The sequence below is a fragment of the Tachypleus tridentatus genome, chromosome 4 (assembly GCF_004210375.1).
Source record: "Tachypleus tridentatus isolate NWPU-2018 chromosome 4, ASM421037v1, whole genome shotgun sequence".
Taxonomy (NCBI): domain Eukaryota; kingdom Metazoa; phylum Arthropoda; class Merostomata; order Xiphosura; family Limulidae; genus Tachypleus; species Tachypleus tridentatus.
The window spans coordinates 45415584-45425514 of NC_134828.1; the positions used below are offsets into that span (position 1 = coordinate 45415584).

A 9931-nucleotide genomic window follows, 5' to 3' on the forward strand; every position below is an offset into this window, starting at 1 on the left:
TCGCGCGAGGCCAGTCAAGAATAGAGCTAACCAGCTTTACTTATGTATCAACACAGAATTAATTCGTTCACCGTGAACAGTCGATAAAGGATCAAGTTTCAGACCAAATTTAAGACCCACTATTGTCTGTAAGTTTGTAAAACTCTTCTACATAAACCAGTATCTGTAATAAGTATTTGTATTAACCATCATTGTAAATTATATCGTTGCTTATATATTAAAATATGTTTGTGATAAGAACTGTTTATTTTGAAATTAAGTACAAAGATACACAATGAGTTATGTATGTTCTGCCCACCACGGTATCAAAACCCGAATTCTGGCATTGTGAATCCGTAGACATACTGCTATGTCACTGGAGGCCTTGTGTTAAGAAAGATAATTGTGTGTCTGTGTATCAATTTTATTAACAAATAAAATAAATTTGATGCGTATCGATATTTAATTAACTTCTATATTCAAATAATTCAGATTTCCGGTCATTTCAAACCGTAATGCGTAACATAAATCGGAGACTCGTCCGAGATATATTATAATATATAACATACCATAAATTAATTATTTAATATGCTTGAATATCTGGATATTCCAGCTTATGCTGTGTATTATAATCATATTATTTTCATTATTATTAAATTTATTATACACCAGTGGGACAGCAGTACGTTTACGTCGTTACAATATTCAGATACAAATAATTTTCGTCTTTTATATTTTAATGGTCGAAAGTTCTTTATCATTTCAAATTGTTGGTATAAAAGCTATATTATTTGCTTTTTGATACTTTTTTTTTTAAGTATAAGTCGTTCGGATATGGAACACATCCAAGACACGTACTATTAACACTTGTATGGAAGTAACTCACTCTGTCCTAAGTATTGGGAATGGTTCAGCATGCGATATGGCACATGAATTACGGTTACTGTGAAGCATTAGTAACAGACCAAGCCCTTTTCATTAGTGTGCTGTGTTATAAGAAATAAGACTATTACAAATGAGGTCAGAAGAGGTTGATGCTAGTCGTTCTTAATTTAGCAGTGACAGATTAGAGGGAAGGCAGCCAGTTAACGCTATTCGACGTTAACTCCAAAACGACTTTATACCAACGAATAGCAGGATTGAGTCTCAACTTATAACACCCACACTCCTGAAAAAGTAAGCATGTTTAGAGACAGAGGTTCAAATCGAGGTTATCAATCGGACGCTCTAGCCGCCGGGCCTACTTACAGTTATATATAAACATAAAAGGTCTCAATTAATTATCTCTTTTTAAATGCACTAAAATTGAGATTTACTCATACTCTAGGTCAATAGCGGTATGAAAAATATCAAGTTATTTCTCGCCAAGAGGTCAACAGTAAGTTTAGACTCTGCCCGGAATGGTCAAGTGGTTAGGAGGTACAACTCGTAATCTGAGTTAAGGGTCGCGGTTTCAAATCCCCGTAACACCAGACATGCTCTTCTTTTCAGCCGTGGAAGCTTTATAAAGTGATGGTCAGTACCACTATCCGTTGGTAAAAAATGTATAAAGAGGCTTCCCACCCGATTTATCACATTAAAATATAGGTTGATTATGATATTTTCAAATTAAATAGATTCCCCTGTAAGTATAGCATAGGTCTACCAATAAATCTATTTCCTCCAAAGGCTCGGTATGGCCAGGTGGGTTAAGGCGTGCGACTCGTAATCTGAAGTTCACATCCCCGTCGCACCAAACATGCTCGCCCTTTCAGCCGTGGGAGCGTTCTAATGTAACGGTCAAGCTCACTATTCGTTGGTAAAAGAGTAGCCCAAGAGTTGGCGGTGGGTGGTGATGACTAGCTGCCTTCCCTCTTGTCTTACACTGCTAAATTAGGGACGGCTAGCGCAGATAGCCCTCGAATAGTATTGCGTGAAATTCAAAAACAAATCAAACAATCCTCCCCCAAGTAGTTCAGTAGTAAGTTTGAAGGATTATAAAGCTAAACACCACGTTTTAAAACCAGTGCTAGGCACATAAAAGATAGGGTAATGTGTAGCTTTGTGCTTAAAGACCTTTCTTACTATTAGACCGAAGCAACATTATTCCTCAAACGTTCCGATCTGTTAAATTGAACATTGGTTTTATACGATAGTGGTAGAGGGCGCTAAATAAACTTTAAGTTCATAGATTACTTGAAAACAGTAGAAAAGTAACAGATTCGGCTGAACATGGTTTTGTAGGTTTATAGCTGTTGCATATTGTTATGAACTAGTTTGTCGACACAGATTTCACAACGGCAGTCAGGAAATTCGTAAGTGATATTGTCTTTTATAGTAATTCTACTTTTGGTAATATATGTATACTTTCAAACATTTGCTACACTATAATGTTATTTTTAAACCAAATATAGTTATTAATTTTGTTATATAAAAGGAACTTATGACAAAAGGGTTAAGATAGAGGATTTTTAAGATTGTTAAGGGAACTGATTGTGTCCATGCATCACCTTTTTCGTACTTAATGGCGAGAATTGTAGGACTAGGGAACACAAGTGTAAACTTTCGTAGGGTAAGAGTCTTCGTCAGCTAAGAAAGGTTTGTTTTTCTAAAAAAAGGTGATTGGACTTTGGAAATGGGCTGCCTGCCTATGTGGTGAATGCAGTTAAATTTAGGGAATTTAATATTTTCTATTATTTTTGCCAGAGACAACGCCTTGGTTAGAAAACACATTTACACCAGTTAATTGAGGTAAGTAATTTCTCACCATATTTTTAATTACTTAACATAATTTATCACGTTATCTCGTTTAATGATAAGCAATCAAAAAGCGAAGTAATAAACTTACATTTGTTCAGCTCGTTTCCAAAACAAAATTCTTGGTTTATACTTAATGGGGCACATATTGAAAATAAATGCATGCCCCCTTCCAAAGAGACAAGTTTTCCTTTACCGTCAATAGACAATACTTACCCAGTGGCCCTATAAGGACGGAAAATCATTAAGGAAGACATTGAAGGAAAGTTTTAATTTATCGTTAATCTAGATACAATGCTAACCCACTTGTTGAGGAACAAGTTGTGAATGGTATGTATTTCTTTCATACTTTGTTACACCGGCTATTCTCTTGTAAGATGTTTTAGAATAGAACAGCCTGACAGTACCTCACTAGCTCGTTACTTACTGGGTTGCTAAGTGAGAACAAAGAATAAAGTATATAAGAAAATGTTTACAATATTTCTATCTGAACACATCCTGGAATTCAGACTATCATTTGGTGAATATTAAAGTGAAATAATGTCTATTATCTCCGTTAGATCCCCTGAAGACATCTAATTTAAACATTTGTTCTCATGGAATGTGAAAGATGAAAAATAAATATAGCATTTCATGTGTAGCCAGTTCTCTTCTAACACTAGGAGCATAGTTTGGGAAAAGATACAATTTGTTTGATAGAATGTACAAACATTTATATATTGTTTATGTAAAGTCAATAGAACCTGCCACCCAGTGGCTCAGCAGTATGTCTGCGGACTTACAACGCTACAAACCGGGTTTCGATACCCGTGGTGGGCAAAGCACAGAGAGCCCTTTGTGTAGCTTTGTGCTTAATTCAAAACAACAGCAACAATAGAACCCAAAGATGTAAAAGGCTTGAATCCTATATTTTACGGAGAGTAGAAAGAACATGAGTGTAACCAACTTGTATCGTTATGACTTTTGAGAGAAAGTTAACAGAATGCCTTGAATTCGACTTGATTTATTTATTTGTAACCTGTGCTTACTTCCAGTTGTTGAACTATAACTACACAACAGACAGGTTATATGATGGTCTGGTACTTTCTGATAACCTGACAGACGAGAATGGTAATCATATTATCTAGAGGAATGTTACACAGACATAAACTGAGTTTCCTACGTAATTGGATTAAATGAAAAGAGCGAATACAGCATGACAGTGTGAAAAAGAAAATATTTTTACTCACCAGAGGACAAACACATACACTTTATTCAGTGACGTTTACATGAAAATACATGTATGTACACAGCCGGATTTGCTGCACAAATAACACATAACATACAAAATTATGTCATTCCGTAATGATAATTACAGAGGAAAAGACCCCAATGCAGTGTGTATTGAAATAGTAGCAAACTAACCATGTTCCAGAAATAGTTCATTTTATTAAAACCTACAGCTAAACCCAACATGTGAAGGATTTTAAGTATTAGGTGAATATGAAATGTTCACCCATGTACCTGGCTCAGGCCCCTTTTTTTGACGGATTATAATGTTTTCCAATTCGTTAAAATGAACTGTAAAATTAAGCACAACAACTTGAAATAAACTATTTAAACATTAAGACACTGAAACTGCACTTTTGGATTAATAGCATCCACCACAGCTAAGTCTAACATTTAAAGATAAAATATTAAATTTGTTTTGATGTATTGTTTTCAAATAAGCCAATTTATAAAAAAATTCTGCACGTTTAAAAACGACAAAAGAAAGAACACAGTAAATTTACATACATAAAATAAGTCATATCTCTGTAAGAAGTGAAGTTGTGATTAAAAATGTTTCGGTATCTAATTGGAGACAGATGACCTGGTTCTCAATGCGCTCGATTCGCAGTCTGAGGGTCTTGGTTTGAATTCTGTTACAGAATATGCTCACTGTTTCAACCGTTGGGATGTTGTAATGTTACAGTCAATCCCACATTTCAATGGTAAAAAAAGTAGTCCAAGTTTAAAGTGGTGTTTATTATTTACTTTATATCTAGTATATGAATATTAAATTAGGAAGGGCTGAGGCAGATAACTTTCAAATTGTGTTGCGTGAATTTCAGCAATACAAAAATAAACAAACGTATACTTTGATAAAAATAAAAAACAATGTAGTTTTTCATATAGCTTCTGAAAAACAAGCGTAATACAACCGTTCATACATATTTTAAAATAAAATGTTATTTTCCTAAGCGTTTGACTAAATACAACAAATTACTCATTTTTTCTGTTGGTGAGTTTTTATGCTTATTGTAGAGATTGCACGATAAAACTGTCTAATGTTAACAGCGATATTACAATAGTTCTTTGTAGTCATATACATTTAATAACATCAAGTCATGTATCCCTCAGAAATCCAATATCATGTTTCAAAATTACACTATTATCACTGTTTAAAACGTTCAAAGAAACATCTAAACGTTACAACGAACTAGTTTCATAATGATGTAAATGCTTACAACACTGAGAAGAAAGATTTATGTCTGGTCTTCCTAAATGGAATGAAGAAATTATAAAATATATTTCAGTAAATGTTATTAAATTCAATTATATATCACATAATTTACTCACGTCTATCTTGCAATTTTTATCCAAGTATTGAATTTATGTCTAATGTGTAGTAGGGTGAAATTCTACTGGTACTAGTATCGGAACTTATTTAAGCAGAATCTGTTTTTGTTATTTCAGCGCAAACCACACAAGTGGCTTTCTTTACTCTGACCAGCGCAAGGAATCGAACCCGAAATTTTATTGGTGATAGCTCGTAAACTTACAGCTGAATCACCTGGGAGATAAACATAATATTTGTTTATAAAATTTTGCGTATGTTATTTCGATTTAACTATGAGTGTTTTTTATTTATTAGAAATAATTTAATTTAGAATCTCTCCTAAACCAGAAGCGCCCTTGTGGCGGGGATGGAATGGGAGATATTTGGGATTAATCCGATTTTAACGAGTCTAATAAAGATTTAACATAATGTTTAGAGAAAACAAGGGACCTGTTACTTCTTCACGGCTTTCCCACAATCTAAGCCAAACTAAAGTCACTTTCATTCATATATCTATCAAGTTTTATGTTAAGATCACTCAAATTTACTGCCTTCTCAACATACTAGGGCAACCCATTCAATAGAACAACCACCCTATTTCAAAAATAAAATTATCGTTGTTGAAGACAGCTTCTACCTTTTCTAAATCCATATTTGTGTCCCCTGGTTGTCAGTACTTAGTATGAGAAATGTTGATACATCAACAGTATCAATTCCGTTTAAAATCTTTAATTTCAAAATTTTAATTTACAACAGATAGTTCTTGATGCATTCCTTCAAAATGTGTTTTTTTTAATTTGGAATAAAATATCATTATTCCTGATTTATACATGCAGCATCTATGTGTTCCCAAATTTCCACCCTCTGAGTCATTTCTATATTAGAAGTTAACAATAAATCTAAAATAGCATTATTTATTGTAGGTTCTTGTACAGTTTCCATAAAATGCTAGAATCATGGTTTGATTTTAGCATTTCCTAATAAATTTGTCTGAAATTAAAATAACCCATAATTATGATTTCAATAGCAGATTAATTCTTAATCTTACTGTATTTGCTCTCACCACTATCTAGTCCTAGTTTAACACTCCTACGAAAAGTGGCATAATGGGCCCCAGAGCAACTTGAAAGGTTATTTGATTTCATTTCATTCAAATGAAATGGCAATTTCATTTAAATACAAAATTATTAGCCTAATATTAATAACCTTTCAAGTTGCTCTGGGGCCTATTAGACCCCACTTTTCGTAGGAGTGTTAAAACTTCCCTTACTGCTGAGTTAATAGCCCTCGCATGTATACCAGACCATTTCCTACTTAAGTGTAAACATCCATTCCATAAAGTACTTTTCTCCCACTGAACTGATCCCATAAGTCCTATCAGCTAACCTGCTCATCCTTGCATATTAATTTCACTTTAGTATTTAGCCCTAATGATCTACTCAAAACTTCATCTGCACAATTAATTCTTTGCAGTATCACTGATACTATAATTCAATGCCTACTTTTATAATTTATCAACCTATCTTCCTTACTAATTAGGTCTTCAGACTTACTCTTCCCTTCATCATTAGCTCCTATGTTCACAACAACACAGCATCGTTACCAGTCCCCTAACTTACATTCCTTGCTCTGTCAGTTATGTCTTTCTACTGTGTCTCAGGGTAGCAAAATCTAACTCTTTTTATCACTATTTACGCCACGTGCCGTGACAAGGAATCACTTACAACTATAACATCTTCAAATTTATAATCCATTATCTCCACTATTGTTTTTACTTTCCTTCCCTCCAATAGTTCACCGTCTACATAAGCCGAGAGGTGAAATCTGTTGTTTAATGTATCTATCATGAGACGAGATATGACAATTATGATTTGAATTTTCCATAAGGGAAAAATGGCCACATAATTAGCAGAAACCTTATAATATCGGTCCTTATTATGTAACCGACTGGTCGCCCATTACTGCCTCTGTGTTTGAGACCAGAGCCTAACATATGCCATGACTGAAACTATTCAGTATGCCATCAGTCACCATTAATTCCTCTGTTACCTGCACATAAAGGGTTCCAATTTCTTTGATTTACAACCTATTTAGCTGTTGTGAATGTGATAATTATGTACCCTTTGACAGCCTTTGTTGAGGTAAATAGATTGATATATCTCAAAGATGTTGTGACGGCACTAAAAGTACAGTGAAATTGTAGTAGCTTTCCATCATATTCAAAATAACAATAAAAAAATATTCAACCTCAAAAAATACAATGAATAAAGGTCACATAATATGATTTGCAAATGTAAAAAGAAAAATATTTCGTTGGTGCAATCGGTGCAGCTTCGAAGACCACTCCGAAATCCTGCGTTTTTTGACTGCTCACAACTCTCCAATGAAACATGTTAACCGAATGCAACCGACTGTGGACGTACCAACAATGTATGCAGCACTTCTCACTGCTAGTTATCTTCAACCTTGATTTGGTTTTAAAAATATGCTACGTCTAAAGTTTATTTTCCTATAATAATACATATACAATATTTTTCTAGATTGTTACTGACATATGTTGAACTTTTGAACTGTAATAAGAATTTTTACACACTTTCTTTATATAGGTCCCCCGACTGATCATGCATGGATTTATAACGTTAAAAGCCAGCGTTCACCTCCACGTGGTGGTCAGAGCGCAGATATTCACTGTGTTGCTTTGCGCTAAAACAACCAATCCTTTACATGAAATCGTATATCTAAATGTAATTTCCAAAACAAAAACAACTCGACATAGCATTAGATAGATTAACACGAATTATACAAGTATACAGAAGGACAATTTTACACTTGTCTGTAAGATACTAAAAGCTGTTACACATTACAATTATGTAAGATAGTTTTACACTTCTAGATAAAATAATAAATATTTTATTATACCACGGAATTGTATACGATAATATTGCACTTATAAATAAGATAATAGGGTTCCGTGCACAATACGATTCTATAGGAAGACAGTGTTTAATTTGTCAATAAGGTTATGAATACTATTATATCATACAATTATACAGAAGGACAATATTACACTTGCCAATAAGATAATAAATTTTCAAACTATACAGTTACTAGATAATAAAGTTTAGTGCACAATGCAAATCTATACAAGGACAATATTACTATTGTGTATAAGATAACAAAGCTCGTTGGCACTTACTATTCCATATGATAATATGATTACATTGGTCGATAAATATTACTGTTACACCATACAATTATATAGAGCATAGTTATCTCAGGTTAGATGACATAGGAAGGTCGAAACGTTGTTCCCTCCTTATCAGTAGAAGTGTTGATACCAATAGCAGCCGTTCCGAGATACATACAATTTTTTTTAGTTGCAAAGTTTATTCTTTATTTTTTAAAAGACTCCATAGGTGGCCTCATAATACTATGTAAGAAAAATTTTACTTTTTTCTTGTTCCTGGGCAGAAAGTGTTATTTCCCATTTGCTTTTGGCTAAAGTAAAGGGAAAAAGACCTATTTTTCTCTTCAAACTTTGCTTTTGTGACCTGGGTAATGAAATTTTCAAACTTACTCATTTTGCAGAACATCCCAGGTAGATTCAGTGTTGAATAGCTGATAGAGATTTTTCTCGAACTTACAATAATTTTCAAGAACTTTCTAGAATGTTGTAGAACTTACGAGAATTTTCAAGAATCTTTTAGAATTTTCCAAAATTTTTCATATTAATATATATACAGGGGCTCACAACTTTATATTAGTTCTAGCTGAATAAGTAAACACACAGACCTATGTGATTTTATCAGAGATGGCAAGTATTCTCCAGACACATCATGCTATGTGTGTGGCCAATTTATCAAAACAAGAGCGAAAAAGTATTTTGTGACACTATCTGCTAAAATATGTGAAGTCTACAAGGCATATCTCGGCATGCCTGTCGGGGATCAAGACAAACCCTGGGCACCTCATTTTACCTTCGAGCACTGCAAAAGAACTCTAGAAGGTGAGACGAACAATTTACGCTTTCATGAATTGTAAGATTTTATATTATACAAATTTTAGACCTTTTAAAATTTAAATATATTTTTTTTTATTTATAACGATTTATAATAGTAAACTGTTTGAGAATAACTGTGATGTTGTGAAGTGTATTGTGACTGGTTTTATATTGGATTTAATCTTGCATGAAGCCTCTAGATAGATACTAGAGGCTTCAAACCATGTGTTTGATACCACTGGTTTACAAAGAAATTGAGGCAAGGACAAAAATAGCTGTTTTAACCTAATTTGGGGGTGCTGAATTCAGATTTGAAATCCGTTTTCACTCATCACCTCTAGTTTTTTAGATATGCATACTGTACATTTTGTACACATACTGTACATAAAGGCGTATATGCATTCAGAGTTAATTTCTAATATTGTGTGACTTATGTCTTCTTTTTTAGTTATTATGCAATAAATGTAAGTGATAGCATTACATTATATATATATATATATAGCTATATATCAAGACGGATTTTGGCAGTTAAGCGTAGCCAACACGTCTCAATCAACAGCCAGTGGTGCACTGGCAGTCAGCGCAGGAGGTTGGTGTCCCTCGACAATTGTGTTACACAATCTTTTGGGTATATA

General features: G+C 33.6%; 1 long non-coding RNA gene across 1 annotated transcript; it reads left to right on the forward strand.

The window, feature by feature from the left end:
- The first annotated feature begins 2161 nt into the window (after window positions 1-2161).
- LOC143248315 (uncharacterized) lies at window positions 2162-5784 on the forward strand. The gene is made up of 3 exons (XR_013026897.1): window positions 2162-2273; window positions 2665-2709; window positions 5434-5784. It is a non-coding gene; the product is annotated as an uncharacterized LOC143248315 (long non-coding RNA).
- The last annotated feature ends 4147 nt before the right edge of the window (window positions 5785-9931 follow it).